Here is a 16762-nt window from a genome sequence, read left to right on the forward strand (position 1 = left end):
AAGGCCTTTTATATTTCAGAAGTGGATGGTCAATCTTTATTCCTAGTCTGTTTTAATTTGAATACTTAGTTTCAGAACAATATCTGATAGACAAGTATGTTACTGAGCAGACAAGAACGTTCAAAGGGCAGCTCAAAAAGACAAGGCAAAGTGTTGTAATGAAATGTGCCAGGGGCTGCAGTCAGAAAATAAAACGAGCCAAACTCGCTCAGCTTTCCTTAAGCAGAAGGACCTGAAGAGCAAATTCAAGCTGTGAGTTTCAATGCTTAAGGATGCTGTGGGCAGAATATTGAATTATCAGGAAGCTTTAAAAGAAAATGAAAGGAGAACACAGAGTCATTGTACCAAAAAGAATTGGCTGACACAGAAGAATTTCAAGAAGTAACATACAGTAAAGATGCAATGTTAAGAAGAAAGTTCAGGCTGCCCTAAAAGACTTGACAAAAAATAAAGCAGATATTGATGAAATGCCAATTGACATATTTCAACAAGCAGATGCTGCTCAGAATGTGCTCGCTAAGTTGTGCCAAGAAATATGGAGAACAACTCCCTGGTCAGCTGACTGGAAGAGATTCATATTTATTTCCATTCCGAAAAAAAAGGTGACTTGATAGAGTGTGGAACGTATCAAACAATATCACTAATATCACATACTAGCAAAATCCTGCTGAAGATCATGCAGAAATGACTGAGACTGTACATTAACAGAGAGCTACAAAAAAATAATCTAGAAGATGTCATGGCACTAGAGACATTTTTGGCAATGTAAGATGCATCTTGGCAGAAAGCAAAGAGTACCAGAGGAATATTGATTTCATTGACTATGCAAAGGCATTTGATTGGATCATAACAAACTGGGTATACCTTCACTTATCAAGAGACCACAGGTTTCTTATTCCTTTGTGTACTTCTTTTTCTCCAAAGGGATATGTTACAGAGAATTTGGACTTTTATAGGAAACCTTACTGCTCTGAAAGTAATTGCTTTTATAATTTGTTCTGTTAAGATTAGTAGCAACAAGTATAAGAAGTGTCAACTCGACATTGTTTCAAATGCTTGATCTGCTAAGTCCATGATTTCTGACATCAAAACTTCTTCTTTGTTCAGTTCTCCAGCTATGTTCTTTGAATTCCGTGGTTCACTGGAGGGTCTCCCAGAGACTTAGACCTGGCAGACGAATGATTTATATGACTGTACATGTGCAGCCTGGTTTTGCAGACTGGTGAATGTCATGGGTGATAGATTGAAGGCAGGAATCTCAGTAAGACAGAGAGTTAGCTTAGTTCCATAAGCTTATATAAGTCTCTAGTAGGGTGGACTTGTAATCAATGCTAACTCTTTCTCTTTAACATAATAAATACTTCAGTACAAAACAAACAGTTTATCATTGGCTAGAAAAGATATTTTGAAACCCTAAACACCCAGACTGTGTAAGAGAAATTCTGGTTCTTATCAACCTCCAAACTTGTGGTTATTTTCTTAAGAAGTTATAGTTGTTGTTAGGTTTTATGGAGATGAATACAGCTCATAGTGACCCTATGAATAACAGATCTGAACGCTGTCTATCCTGTGCCATCCTTACACTTCCTGACACACTAGAGCCCATGGGCAGTCACGGTATCAATCCATTTGGTTGAAGTTCTTCTTTTCCTTTGCTGACTCTCTCCTTTCAGAGCATTAGGTCTCTACCCAAGGAATAGACTCTCCTAACACTATGTCTGAAGTATGTGAGGTGAAGCTTTACTACCTTTGCCACCAAAGAGCACTCCGGCAGCGCTTTCTAAGTCTTACATATATTTGTTCTTTTGGCAGTCAATGGGATAATCAACACTCTTCTTCTACACCACAGTTTAAAAGGATCAATTCTTTTTCTGTCATCCTTATTCATTGTCTAGCTCTCAGATGCATAGCAAGTGATTGGAAAGACTACTACCTGAATCCGATGTACCTTACTGCCTGAATCCGATGTACCTTAGTCCTCAAATTGACATCACTGCTCCTCAATAGCGTAGAGAGGTCCCTAACTGCAGACTGGCCCAGTGCAATATGTCTGCTAGTGCAATAATACATCATTGTTCTAACTGATACAGCACTTGTCTATCAGTTTGGTGTACTGAGATAACTTGAGTGTTGCTGTGATATTGAAAACTATGCCAGTGGTGTGTCAAATGCCACAAAGCTTATCCATAGTGGACAGGTGTTAGTAGAGCTCAAAGATTAAGACAGATCAGTAAGCAAGCAGGATTGACCATCTACTTTTAAAATAACAAACCTCTGAAAACCCTATGAAAAGTAGAGGAATGTGGATAGTTACTGTCAAAATGGTTGTTGTTGTTGCTACGTGTTGTCAAGTCACCCATGAGTCATAGTGATCATATGTACAATAGCTCTGATGCCCACCTTATCCTAGTCCCAGGAAATTAGCACTTGACATTTTTTAAGTATTAAAAGAATCATTTCATTTAGTTTGGAGTAAAAGTATCAAGGAAGGGTAACTTGATATTGTTAAGTGCTATGCAATTGGTTCTGACTCATGCTATTGTTTTCTGCCTGTGAATTAAAATTGACTCTTACACCTGACCTTCCAGCGGGTTTTCAGATGTTATAACTTGCATGAGAAAAGATTTCTCATTTTCCTCCCACAGAGAAGCTGGTGCATTTAAACTTTTGGGTTGGCAGCACAACTCCGTGCCACTAGGCCACTTGAGCTCCCTAGAACTCTGAGAATGGCACTATAGATAATAGATGGAAACACTGTTCAGACCTGTGCCATCCTCCCAACTGCTGTTCTGTTTGAGCCTCTTTTTCAGTCAATCCATCATCTTGTTAATGGACTTCTACCTAGCTGACCAAGGGTAACTTGGATGCCCTTAAATATCTCAAGGAAAGAATAGCAGACTACTTAAAAATGAACAAACTAACCTAAAGTAGCTTCCTATGTTGTTCCAGAGGACCAATCTAGGATAGGCATATTGAAATTATAATGAAGATAATTTAAATTAATTAGAACTGTTCAGCAATGAAATTGGGTGCCTTATGGAGCACTGTTTTTTATTCCCTAAAGATGTTGATTTCAAATATAGAAAACTAGCCTAGTCCCTATTCATTAAATGTTTCTTCATTTATAGCTGTTCTTCCTGAGACCACAGGGAAGATATGATGTATGTAGCTGACATTACATTCATTTTCATGCTTCTACCTGCATAAAAAAATAATTAACCCCAAAAGTATGAGGAGGGGGGAGAAAGCAAAGTCAAATTAAATAAATAGGCAGTTAAATCTTTCACCTTCCTGAAAATCCTTGACAGATGTAGAAGTGAACCCAAAGTAGAACAGACAGAACTAGATTTATATTACCAAAATATTTTCCCAGGAGGGACATAGCTTCAAGAATGTTACCAGATATTTAACAAAACAAAACAAAACAAAAGAATTGCATCCTCTTATAAATTTAAGTTTTAGAAATACCTAGAAAGCTGTTCCTATTCAAAAGAACATTTAGCAATTTAAATTTACAAAATGCCTTAGATATTAAAAAAAAATCCAAAACATTTGGGTTTTTAAATATTTTTTTTCTTAAGGAATAACTTTAACAATGTGTGAGACTTTAGTTTTAGTCATTTACTGAACAAGTCTGAAAGTTAATGTTTTTAATTATTGTTATGTGCCATCACGTTGACTGTGACTCATAGCAACCTTTAGAATAATACATCTGAACCTTGTTCTGTACTATGCCATTCTCATAAACTCTGACATATTTGAGCCCATTGCTGCAATCATCGTGTCTTCCCAGTTTGTTGCAGACTTTCCTCTCTTTTGTTGATTCTGTATCTTTCTTGATTTTTAGTTTTGCTGTTTGTTTGATTTTTTAATATTTGTTTTATATCAGTCTGCACATAAAATTTACGTACACTGTGCTTCACACATTCCTTCATTCACACTGTGTTTCATACAATTATTTCCATATATTGTGTTCTACAAAATTAATCACCATTGAACCATGCCCACCTTTTCAGGTCCCCACTGGAATCTTCCCATTTCTTTTACCAACTTTTTCCACGCACAAAATTGGGTGACCCTGTGATTTCCCCCACTCACCTATCCTCTTCCCTCTGCTCCCACTCCTCATATATACTTTACTAATTATTCTTCTATCTTTTACAATAATGGTTTTATGCAGTATTTGTTCTATTAAGACTCAATTAGTTCACTTAGCATAATGTTTTCCAGTCTCTCTCAAGTTATATAGTATTTTTCAAAATTGTTGCTCCTAAGTGCTGTGTACTATTTGTGTATTTGTGTGTATGTATATATATGTGTGTATATATATGTATGTATATGTGTATATATATATACACACACACACACACACATATATATATATATTATTTGTACATCATGTGAATACAACACAATTTTTCAATCCATTTGATTGTGGTTGGACATTTAGGCTTTTTCCATATTCATGCATTGGTGATTAACACTACTGTAAATATTAGTGTACAAATCTGTGCTTGTGTCTCAGCTCTAATTTCCTTGGAGTATATTCCCAGCAGTGCAATAGCTCATGTGGAATTTATATATTCAGCGTTTTGAGGAAATGGCACACTGCCTTCCAGGGTGGTTGTTCTAATTTCTCCACATCCTCTCCAGTATTTATTGCTTGCTGTCCTGTTAAGCTTTGTCATTGTTACTGGGGTGAGATGTTATCTCATTGTAGTTTTATTTGAATCTCTTTTTTTTCTATAATTATATTTTATTAATTTTCATAAACATTTACAGAGATTTTGGGCTTCCACTCATTCATTGTTGCACTATTCTCTCTACCCTCCTCCCAGTTTGTTCTTGTCCAAATGCCATAGTGCTTGTCAAAGCCAGTTCTGATTAATCTTCTTTGTCAGTGTGTCCTTTGCCATTCCCTATCACTCCTCCCTGAGAGAGACTTCACCCTGAGTCATAAGGAAAAGGGGATGGCGTATTCTCTTAGCTACTTCCTGCTGAAAAGGGACGCTGTGGGTTTCAGGGTGAAGATCTTCTCTCACTACTCTAAAGGGCCCCTTTGGCAGTAGGAAACACATAGACTATTATGGAGATTGATTTTGGAATTTAGATGCACTCTTATTGATTGTGCTTGGCTGTACATGTTCATATCCTTGAAGATGTATCATGGGGGGTGTTGCAACCTAGAAGACACAAATTTGACTAACAAGTTATAAGTACATGAGTCCAAAAATTATGGAAAAGTAAAAGAAAAGATTCTTTCATTGTTTTACAAACCCTCCCCCAGGTCCCCTCCACCATGTAGCCCTCGCTCTAGTCTCCTGTGATGACAGAACCTCTTATTGACAGTGATTTGAAGTATTTGTTCATGTGTCTATTGGCCTTTCGGATTTCTTCATCTTTGAAAAGTCTGTCTCTTTTACTTATTTTGTAATTGGATTTTCTGTCTTTTTTTTTTCTGGAAGTCCTGTAGTATTTTGTAGACTTTCAATATGAGACCTTTGTCTGTGATGATATTGCCAAATGTTTTTGGTTCCCCCCCCCTCCAGTCAGTAGGTATCTTTCAATATGGATTTCATCCCAACATTAAGAAAACAAAGTTCCTTACCACTGGACTGATTGGCAGCATCATGATAGATGAAGAAAAGATTGAATACTGTCAATGACTTCATTTTATTTGAATATACAATTAACATCATTAGTATCAACAGTCAGGGACTCAAAAGACATATTTCTGTAGGAAAGCCTGCAGTTAGGGACCTCTCCAAATTATCAAGGAGCAGTGATGTCAGTTTGAGGACTAAGGTGCATCTGATTTAGGCCATGATCTTTCTGATCACTTGTTATGAATCTGATAGCTGCACAATGAATATGATTGATGGAAGAAGAAGTTATAACTTTGAGCTGTGGAGGTGAAGAATAGTACTGAACATCCCATGGACTGCCAAAGGAATAAACAGATATGTTGTGGAGGGGTGCAGCCAGAGTACTCTTTGGAGGAAAAAAATGAAAAAAAAAATCACCTTATATACTTTGAGCATGATCTTGGGAAGGTCTCTTCCTTGGAAAGGAATAAAATGCTCAGAAAGACCAATGAAGGAGAAGAAGACCCTTGACCAGGTGGATTGACACACTGACTTATTCAATGGGTCATTATGTGTCAGGAAATGTGAGGAGGGCACAGGATAGTATTAGGTTCAGATCTGTTTTCATAAGGCCACTATGGATCGTACTCAACTTGGTGGTACCTACTGCTTTTCTCTTCACCATATTGGAAAAAAATTATATGCACAGAGGTCTAATCTTGAGAAGGTACCATTCATCAATTTTATTCTTTCCTATTTGTGTGTTTCTTTCAGTGTTTGTCAGCCTCTTTATACCATAGGCTAAGCCTTCTTAACTTAGTCTCATTTGTCTCTTAAGATATTTATGGCTTGAGTTATGTTGGGTTTTTTTTTTTTATGATGTGAGATGTGGATCTTGCTTCAGATTTCTACAGGTAGCATTCCAGTTTTGCCAGTATTATTTTCAAAGAGATTGTTATTTCTCCATTTGGCAGGTTTTATTTTCTTGTTGAATCTCAGTTGACCATAGATGGATGGGTTAATTTCTGGGTTTTCAATTCTGCTCCGTTGGTCTATGCACCTGTCTTTGCATCATGCTGTGTTCATTATTACAGCTGCACAGTAGATTTTGATTTCAGGGAGTTCTATGTATCCCACTTCATTTTTATTTTTCAGAAGTATTTTTTTTTGTTGTGTGGTTTAGAGGGTTTTTTTAGACCATTTATTCTCCAAATAAGCTTGCCAATTGCCTTTTATATTTTAAAATAGATTTGATATCTGTGTTGGGAGTACATTAAATATGTCAAATACTTTTGGTACATTTGTCATTTTCATTATACCCATGAACAGGTATTATTTTTCTATTTATTTAGATGTTTAATTGTTTATCACTGAAGCATTTTGTACATTTATTTGTAAAAGTCTCTAGTTAGGTTTATTACTAAGTGTTTCAGTTTGTAGTTGGCTACTGTCAATGGTACTGGTTTGTTAGTTCCCTTTTCTGTATTTTCTTTGTTACTATAAAGGAATCACACTAACCTTTGTATGTTAATCTTGTATTCTGCCACTCTAGTATATTGGTCTACTAGCTCTAACAGTTTTTTTGGTTGAGTCCTTGGGGTTTTCTGTGTACAGTATTATACCATCTGCAGAGAGTGACAGTGTTACCACCTCCTTACTGATCTGGGTGTCTCTTATTTTGTTCCCTTTCTTGTATTTCAATAACAAGTATTTCCAATAAAATATTAAAGAGGAATGGTAAAAGTGGGCATCCTTGTCTGGTCTTTGTTCTCAAGGAGAGTGTGTTTAGTCTTTCTACATTGAGAATAATATTGCCTATTGGTTTTTCATACATAAATTTTACTATGTTGAAGAAATTCTCATCTATTCCTATCTTGCTGAGAGTTTTAGTCAAGATAAATGTTGGATTTTGTCAAAAGCCTTTTCTATATCAATAGAAAATATCATGTGATTCTTGTTATTTGCTTTGTTAACATGATGAATTACATCAATCATTTTTGTCTTATATTGAACAATCTTTGTATACGTATTATGAATTTCACTAGGTCATGATGACGGGATTCCAGGTTTGGTTGTTGTTTGCTTTTGTTTTGTTTTTTTTTAACTGTGCTGTTGGATCCTATTGGCCAGAATATTTTAAGAATTTTGTGTCTATGTTCATGAGAGATATTGATCTGTAGTTTTCTTTTTTGTTATGTCTTTGCCTGGTTTTTATATTAGGATTATGCTTGCTTTATAGAATGACACAAGGAGTATTCCTTCTATATTTATTTTTTAAATAATCTTAGTAGAATTTGTGATCTCTTAATGTTTGGTAGTATTAAACCATGAAGCTATCTGTTGCAGAACTTTGTATGTGTGTCTGAGTCTTCTTATTACTTGCTCAATCTCTTCTTTTGTGATGGTTCTGGTAAAGTTTTCTACGTCATTCCATGTCAATTTGGATAGGGTATGAGTTTCAAAGAATCTTTCTATTTCCTGTAGGTTTTCAAATTTATTGCAGTAGTCAGAACAGAGCAGGGTAACACTGTATGGTTCAAAATTGGGAAGGGTGTACGCCAGGGATGCATCCTGTCTCCATACCTTTTCAACATGTATGCAGAGCAGATTATCCGAGAAGCTGGGCTCTATGAGGAGAATTGTGGCATCAGGATTGGTGGAAGATCTATTAACAATCTGCGTTATGCAGATGACACAACCCTGCTTGCTGAAACTGAGGAGGACCTCATGCACTTGCTGCAAAGGGTCAAGGACTGCAGCCTTCAGTATGGACTGAGGCTCAATGTCAAGAAGACAAAGATTCTCACCACTGGACCAATTGGCAGCATCAGGATGGATGACGAAGAGATTGAGAGTGTTCACAGCTTCATTTTGCTCGGCTCCACAGTCAACACTCTTGGTACCAGCAGTCAGGAAATCAAAAAGCGTATCACGATGGGAAAGTCTGCTGTTAGGGACCTCTCTAAAGTACTCAAGAGCAACGGTGTCTCTCTGGAGACTAAGGTGTGCCTGATACAGGCCATGGTCTTTGCAATCGCTTGTTATGCATCAGAGAGTTGGACAGCGACTAGGGAAGACAGAAGGAGAGTGGATGCTTTTGAGCTGTGGTGCTGGAGAAGAGTACTGAATGTACCATGGACTGCCAGGAAAACAAACAGATTCATCTTGTAGAGGATTAAACCAAGCTACTCCTTGGAGGCAAGGATTCTGGGGCTTCATCTGACATACTTTGGACATGTTGCCAGGAGGGACGGGTCCTTGGAGAGTGACATCATGCTTGGGAGGGTGGAGGGACAGCGCAGGAGGGGAAGACCCTCTATGAGATGGGTTGATTCGGTGACTGGGGTAATCGGGATGGGTGTGTCAGAGGCAGTGCGGTTGGTGCAGGATAGAGCAGGGTTTAGGGCTGTTGTACATGGGGTCGCTATGAGTCGCAAACGACTCGACGGCACATAACAACAACAACAACATTATTGTTTTGTACTGGACCGTCAGAACCAACCTATATTTGATCCTCTAGCCAGTTCTAAGAGGCAATTAATCACATGGAAAGAGACTTTCTGTCTTTCTCCCTTAGAGAAGCTGGTGGCCTTGAACTACATGTCTTCAGGGTTGCAGATGAGCTTCTTGCCACTAAGCCACTAGAGTTCCTTTAAAGAGTCACGTTTTCCTCTACTAGCCAAAACACTGACAGTTCAAATTTGTCCAAAGTCCCCTCAAAAGACAGACTCAAAAATCTGCTTCAATCATATTCATGGTCCCTTTGAGCAATTCTTGTCTGCTCAATATTTCTGGGTCAACAGAAGTCAGATTGAACTTGACCTCAGTTAGCAACAACAAAAGAATCTTTGCAATAGTAAGAAACTAGCTCTAGGATACGTGGGTGATTTGACTGCAATAGTTGCTGCCCCCTTGAATGTCAGGATTGATGCAGCTGCTCTGGCTGTCTAGATGGCTGTTAATTTCATCTTTCATGCTCAATGTGCATTTTCCCTAACTTTCTGTGCTATGTTGAAGAGGATGGTCTTCCCAGCTAAAAGGAAGTTGTCCTTTGGTCAAATGTATGTTAGTCCTTATGTTTCACTAGTAGGGGCTCTAAACAAGTAATTAGATATTTTCTTCTGTTGTTTCTGGGAGGTGAGGTATTGAATTGTCTGTTCTTTTATTAGTAGCTAAGTACAAACTATTTCTCTCACCTATGAGCCTATCTATCTGAAGTAGAATGTTATTGTTGTAAATCATAGTTACCCTTTTCACAATAGTTCTGAACCCTGACCCAGTCTTGACCCAATTTCACTGACTCTGACATATCTACCCCTAATAGCCCAGTTACTATGTCAATCCATCTTATGTTGGGTCTTCCTTTCCTGTGTTGTCCCTCTATGCTACCAACTATGCTGTTGTTCTTCAAAGACCAGTCCCTCCTTGGCAACATGCTCAAAGTATGTGAGATAGAGCTTCAAAATTCTTGCCTCTGAGGACCAACTTGGTTTCACCCTATCCAGGACAGATCTATATGTTCTTTTCACATTCAATGGTATGTTCAATACTCTTCTCTAGCCACACAACTCAAAGGCATCAATTCTTCTACTGTCTTCCTTAGTCATTGTCCAACTCTCTGATGCATCACAGATAATTGTGAAAACCATGGCCTGGATCAGGCACACCTTAGTCTCTAGACTGATATCATTGCTCTGTAACATTCTGAAGTAGTCCCTCACAACAGATTTTTCTAATGCACTTCATCTTTTGATTTCCTGACTGCTAGTTCCAAAAATATTGATTGTAGAGTCAAACAAGCTGTAATTCTTAACAACCTCAACCACTTCTCCATCTATTGTGGTTCTGACAATTGAACCAGTGGCGAGTATCTTGATTTTTTTTTTAAATTTTGATCTGCAATTCATATTTCAGACTATAATGTTTTACCTTCTGTAGCAAACACTTCAGGCCTCCTCAGTTTTGGTAAGCAAGGTTGTTTCATCTGCGTAACTCAGGTTGATGATGAGTCTTCCTCCAATCCTGATGCCACATTCCTTGATTTTGACTTTTGATTCCTTGATTTCCTCCTCATAAAATCTAACCTCTTGAAAGATCTATATATAGGTTAAAAATGTATGGATGCATCTCTGACACACTCATTGTCTGATTTTCAAACATACCGTGCTTCCCTGTTTTGTTCTTAGGAGGGCTTCCTGGTCCAAATATAGCTTTTGCATGAGCATAGTCAAGTATTCTGCGATTTCCATTCTCCACAAGGTTAGCCATAATTTACTGTGATCCACACAGTCAAATGCCTTTGCACTGTGATGACAGAAGATGTGAGATTTAAACACTCAGCCAATATTGGAGATTAATAGGAAGAAAGAGGGAAAAGTGGCCAGAGAGTATTAGATAAAAGAAGAGAAAGGAGAAGTAAATGAAAAGTGGATAGATTTAAACAGAACCTTCCCCTGTTGCTTGGGAAGTGTCCTGGTACAGACGAAAGACAAGGCAGGGTGCCCCTGAATTCAGAGGCCACACCTGACCACAGGCATCCACCTGAATTCACAGGCATCCACCTGACCATGTCCCTTGTGGGACTTTATGTCTGTCTTGGTTTAAGAAGCACCTGTGTAAATCCCAGCCCAGGTCACCTCACAAGGGAGATGAGTCTTTCTTATGCTGTATGACGTGACAACTGAACTGCAGGTTAGGACTGTATTAGACTCCATGGCTCAGGGTTCTCTGCTGTGGAGCCACACAGACAAGCTACTGCAGGCAACAGATGGTTACATGCCCACACACAATCCCTCAGCCAATGTTCAGAGCTCATTACTTTCCCTCCTAATAAACCTTCAGAGAGACAAATAAACAGACAACACAAACCAGAAACTCGGATAAACCAGACCAGAAACCATGGACTAACTGATAACCCATGTCCGAGTTATGGCAGTAGTCACAGTCAATTTGCATCCAAAGTTACTTGACCATTACAGGAACCAAAATTATGGACTGTTACAGAAACCGCAATTACATACCATTACAGAAACCAGAATTACAGAGAGTCAGACCCACCAGAGATGTTCTTGATGAAGGTTTGTTGAGCTCGAGAAAGAGCAACTGGGAGTCATCTCAGCCCCAGTCACCAGAGCTGTGATAAGAAACTGGGATCCTGGAAAGCCACAGGTGGCGCTGTTTCCCATTTCTTGTCTTAAAGCTTTGGCTGGGACTGAGTGAGCCCTGGCTTCTCAGTGGAGAAAACTTAGAAAATGAGCTAGGAATCTCATTGAGACCTACAAATGTTATGACAGAAAATGTGACATTGAAACACTCAGCCAATACAGGAGATTAACAAATCTTTTATTACGTACAGGTCAAGAATGTCAGCTATTGCCCAAACTGTTTCTGACCCTGAGGGGAAGCAAAGATTTTTATTTTTTTTTTAATACAGTTATTGAGCAGGGGGTTGTGTGAAGTTCATTGAGGTTGGCAGTTGAGATTTCTCCCCATTCAGAAGTCATTATTGTCTCTCACTTCTCATGGGTGTTTACTCTCTGGGCCAGGTACAGTAGATACACACGGAATAGTAACCAAGTAGGGTCAGCATGTATTAGGGAATAGAAACCTTAGCAACACATATTATTGTCAAAATTATGGAAGCATTCATTTCTTAAAATGGTTGTCAGAAAAAAATTACTTCTCTAAAGCAAGTATATCAGATGGCTTTTCTAATGCTGAGCATTTAAGCTGCTGCTACTACAGCATGGTCAAGGAAACAGAGAGACATACCTCTGGTATTCTGTTTTCAGCCAAGATTCATCTGACATTGGCGATAATGTCTCAGTGTCACCGCCTCTTCTAATCCCACTTGTATTTCTGGTAGTTCTCTGTCAACCTCCCATTCCAGTTGTTTCTGAGCAATCTTCATCAAGATTTTGCTTGCATGTGATATGAGTGATATTGTACTGTTCCAGTCATTTTCCAGTAATCTTCAGCAGAATTTTGCTTGCATGTGGTATTTTTGAATAATTTCCACACTCTGTTATAACTCCCTTTTTTGGGGGAACAGGAATAAATATGGATCTTTTCTAGTCAGTTGGCTAGGTATTTGTCCTCTAGTCTAGGTTTCCTTATTCAAGCTTGTGAGAACATTTAAGTCTGCATCTGTTTTTTGACCTATGTCAGTTGATTCCATCAATTCCTGGGAATTTGGTTTTCGTCAGTTCCTTTACAGTAACTTGAACTTCTTTCTTCATCACCATTGCTTCTTAATGGATTATTTTTTTTTTAACTCCAGAAGTAAAACTAGAGTTAAATAAGCATCTCATCAGTACTAACATAATTTATTTTCCCCTGCAGGTGGGTACATGACAGAAATAAAACCTATAATACAAAATTTCGTTACAAAACAAAACAAAACAAAAAACCACCACCACACACACAACCCCTTCCCCACATTAGAATGGTATCACAGATGAAAAGACAAATACTGATTTATTTAATAGTGGTGACACAAATTGTTACTTAGCTGTCAGTTTGTCATTTGGAGTTACTTGTGTGTTGCTTTGGTACAGAAGTAGTTCAACTGGTGATTCAAATATCAGCAGGAGCAACAATACAGACAGGTATCCCCAGAACTTTGAGAGAAGACAGAATAGAAAGAAATCCCTGGTTATCTACTTCTTAAAAATATAGATTTATGAGTTGTTGTTGTTATGTGCCGTCGAGTTGTTTGCGACTCATAGCGACCCTATGCACAACAGCCCTAAACCCTGCTCTATCCTGCACCAACCGCACCGCCTCTGACACGTCCATCCTGATTACCCCAGTCACCAAATCAATCCATCTCATAGAGGGTCTTCCCCTCCTGCGCTGTCCCTCCACCCTCCCAAGCATGATGTCCCTCTCCAAGGACCCGTCATATGAATTATGACAAAATATTTTTCCATATAGTCCTGGAAAACAAGGTCACTACTTGGCAAGGCACTTAAAATACGCAGTGACTACACCACTGAAGTCAAGTCTATCAGAATCCATTTATATAATATAAGAAAGGACAATCTTTTCTTCTGATGTAACATCATGAGTGTCATATAGAATTCAACTCATGAGACCAAGCACAAGCCAAGGGACAAGAATCAAAGGCAAGGGATTGGGACATAACACCTTGACTAGTAAATGTATTTGTGTTTTCTTCTTTGGGGCCAGTTTGATATGCATTTGAGGTGAAACTATTGAAAAATCAGGGTTTATCAAGTGATGATTCAGATGACAAAGGGCATTGATAATGAGTAAAATGGTTGCAATATCAATTCAGGGTCATCTACATTTTCTAGAAGCAGAACACATTACAGGAAAACACAAAGCTGGTCTTTATTCTTGAAAATCTTTGTGTCTTAGATCTGTGTCCCAGGAAAAAATACTTTGAGATGTTGTTGTTGTTGTTATGTGCCGTCGAGTCTTTTGCGACTCATAGCGACCCTATGTACAACAGCCCTAAACCCTGCTCTATTCTGTGCCATTCGCATTGCCTCTGACACACCCATCTTGATTACCTCAGTCACTGAATCAATCCACCTCATAGAGGGTCTTCCCCTCCTACGCTGTCCCTCCACTCTACCCAGCATGATGTCCCTCTCAAAGACCTGTCTCTCCTTGCAACATGTCCAAAGTATGTCAGACGAAGCCCCAGAATCTCTGCCTCCAAGGAGTAGCCTGGTTTAACCCTCTCTAGGATGAATCTGTTTGTTTTCTTGGCAGTCCATAGTACATTCAATACTCTTCTCCAGCACCACAGCTCAAAGGCGTCAATTCTCCTACTTTGAGATAAATAAGAGATAAAAGGAAGTTAAGTGGAGAGTACCCCTTAGAACATCTAGAGTCTCCATAGTTGCTGTTGTGTTGTTATGTGTCGTTGAGTCGCCTGTAACTCATAGAGACCGTCTGTACGACAACGCTAAACCCTGCTCTATCCTGTGCCAATATCACCAAAGCACATACCCCCACTACCCCAGTGACTGAATCAATCCATCTCATTGAGGCTCTTCCTCTCTTGTGCTGTCTGTCCCTCCACCCTCCCAAGCATGATGTCTCTCTCCAAGGATTGGTTCCTCCTTGCAACATGTCTGAAGTATGTCAGGCGAAGAGTCTCCATACAGAGAAATGAAAAACAATATTGAGAAGTAGCAAAGGAGTCTTTTTTTTCCTCTTGAGTTTAATTCCTCTCAGAAGTAAACAGGACCTTAAGCTGATTCTAGAACCAGAAGGGACCAGGAGAAGCTACTATACCCCTTCAGAATTTTCTTTCCTAGAGTTCAAATACATTCACACTCATTGACATTGAGTTACAACCACCTCGCAGCTGACCCCCCAGTGGACTTTCAAAGGCTTTAAATCACACAGGAGGAGACACCCTTCCTCTGGCACAGCAGTGATGTATTCAAACCACTAGCTTTGGGTTGGCAGCTGGACTTCCTGCCCACTAGGCCAACTTTGAGTTAGAGGAGCAGAATTTTATGCTCTTTTCTTATTGATAGAGCTTGTCTCCAGGATTGTAACATTAATGAAATGAATTTCCTGTGACTTAATGGAAATAAATGCAGCTGTGCACTGTCACTCACCCATATACTCAACCTAAACCAAAGAGCTAAACACATTGCTGTTGTTAGGTTAGGTTAGGTTAGTGGACTTAAAGAAGAAATCAGAGAGAAGGAGAGAAAGCTTAATGCAGCTTTATTAAAGGGGGCGAAAGGAGAGCTCCTGGGTGAGTTCCTCATCCTGGAGAGGCAGAATGGGAAGTCACACTGTGAACTTACTGGGGAGGATTTTTATAAACAGAGTATAGGGAGGTACATTCCACTCTGATTTATGGGCCACCTGCTAGCTTAGCCAGGCAGGCAAGGCCTTTTGCCTTCTTATCTGAATCAGGCAAGGGCATCAACATTTGAGTTCTGAATTCTTCATTCTTCTCTTTGGCTCTCTTTGCCCAGACTAACATCTGTCAGGTCTATTCCAACGCATGGTAAATTTCCATCCCATGATCTTTCATTTCTGAGACGCTAAATTCTCCTCACCTTTCCTGTATGGAAGCTCTGGTGCATTTGAACTTTATGCTTTTCAAGTTAGCAATTTAACATGCTTCTTTCTCATAGGAAGACACTACATGGGACAATATATTATGGAAGCAAGACTTCGGAGCATAAAAATACCCTTCGCAGCCTGGTTATAGCGTTTAGACAGAAAACAAATACAAATTATTACAGATGTAGTTGTTACTGTTTTAAAGCCATTGAATCATAACTGACTCATAGGTGACCCTCAAGCAGCTTTTCAGAGGCTGGGAGCACTTTGTCCATCTTTCTTCCAATGTTGGTGGATCCAGCTGGTGGATTCAAACCTGCTGCCTTTGGGTTAGCTGCATAAATCCTTGTCATTAGACACCATTTGTGAGCTGGCTGTGACCATTGGTCAGTGTGTCATTCTGAATGGTTTTTGTTTTTGTTTTGTTTTTTTTTTAATAAAGCCATGCTATTCATCTCAAAAAGAAATATCTAGATGATGTAACAGTCTACATAATATTCTATTTGATCTCAAAGAAGATAATAGCTATCTCTTCTTCCCTCATCTAACAAATGGGAAAATGTAAAAGCAAAAGAATGGAGGAGAGTAATAAGCAGATAATTTAGTCCAAGAAACTTCTACAACAGTGATACATTTTTTTTCTGAATAAAGCAGATTAAGAGTTATTATTGATGATGGGCAGATGGTCAGGTGGAATGAGATGAAGAAATGGGAAAGATCCAAGCCAGATCTGAAAAGATGAAATGAGGATAGGCGTAGTTCAATGATTTATTTTATAAAACACAATGTGTATAAATGATTATATAAAACACAATGTGAATGAAGGATGTGTGAAACACAATGTAAATGAATGAAGCATAATTTATATGAATCTTGTATGCAAACAATATAATTTTTTGAAGTTGTTGATGTCAAACAATTATTAGTAAGGCTTAATTCATTTCAGTTCTATGATGGATGGTAATAACTAAAAGGTGGGCAATTTTCTCTTGACTGCACAATTAAGAGTCTTTGTACTAGCAGTGAGGAAATTAAAACAACTACTACAACAACAATTATATTGGGACAGTCTGCTGTCAGGGGTATCTCCAGAGTACTGAAGAGCAATGATATCA

This window comes from Elephantulus edwardii, unplaced genomic scaffold (genome assembly GCF_000299155.1).
Source record: "Elephantulus edwardii isolate Elephantulus edwardi_28Jun2011 unplaced genomic scaffold, EleEdw1.0 scaffold00035, whole genome shotgun sequence".
Lineage (NCBI taxonomy): Eukaryota > Metazoa > Chordata > Mammalia > Macroscelidea > Macroscelididae > Elephantulus > Elephantulus edwardii.